Source organism: Arachis hypogaea, chromosome 14 (assembly GCF_003086295.3).
Source record: "Arachis hypogaea cultivar Tifrunner chromosome 14, arahy.Tifrunner.gnm2.J5K5, whole genome shotgun sequence".
Taxonomy (NCBI): domain Eukaryota; kingdom Viridiplantae; phylum Streptophyta; class Magnoliopsida; order Fabales; family Fabaceae; genus Arachis; species Arachis hypogaea.
The window spans coordinates 78,844,601-78,845,426 of NC_092049.1; the positions used below are offsets into that span (position 1 = coordinate 78,844,601).

Below are 826 nucleotides of genomic sequence, written 5' to 3' on the forward strand. Positions count from 1 at the left end.
AAGTTTCATGGACTTCCATCTGAAGATCCTTTTCAGTTCTTAACTGAATTCTTGCAGATATGTGATACTGTTAAGACTAATGGAGTAGATCCTGAAGTCTACAGGCTCATGCTTTTCCCTTTTTGCTGTAAGAGACAGAGCTAGAGTGTGGTTGGACTCTCAACCCAAAGATAGCCTGAACTCTTGGGATAAGCTGGTCATGGCTTTCTTAGCCAAGTTCTTTCCTCCTCAAAAGCTGAGCAAGCTTAGAGTAGATGTTCAAACCTTCAAACAAAAAGATGGTGAATCCCTCTATGAAGCTTGGGAAAGATACAAACAGTTGACCAAAAAGTGTCCCTCTGACATGCTTTCAGAATGGACCATCCTGGATATATTCTATGATGGTTTGTCTGAGTTATCAAAGATGTCATTGGATACTTCTGCAGGTGGATCCATTAACCTAAAAAAAATGCCTGCAGAAGCTCAAGAACTCATTGACATGGTTGCTAATAACCAGTTCATGTACACTTCTGAAAGAAATCATGTGAGTAATGGGACGCCTATGAAGAAGGGAGTTCTTGAAGTTGATACTCTGAATGCCATATTGGCTCAGAACAAAATATTGACTCAGCAAGTCAATATGATTTCTCAGAGTCTGAATGGAATGCAAGCTGCATCCAACAGTACTCAAGAGGCTTCTTATGCAGAAGAAGCTTATGATCTTGAAAACCCTGCAATAGCAGAGGTGAATTACTTAGGTGAACCTTATGGAAACACCTATAATCCATCATGGAGAAATCATCCAAATCTCTCATGGAAGGATCAAAGGCCTCAACAAGGCTTTAAT

General features: G+C 40.1%; 1 non-coding gene across 1 annotated transcript; it reads right to left on the reverse strand.

Annotated features, from left to right (window-relative positions):
- Positions 1–241: 241 nt before the first annotated feature.
- LOC112745550 (small nucleolar RNA R71) lies at positions 242–349 on the reverse strand. Its single transcript, XR_003173470.1, has one exon. It is a non-coding gene; the product is annotated as a small nucleolar RNA R71 (small nucleolar RNA).
- Between the last annotated feature and the right edge of the window lie 477 nt (positions 350–826).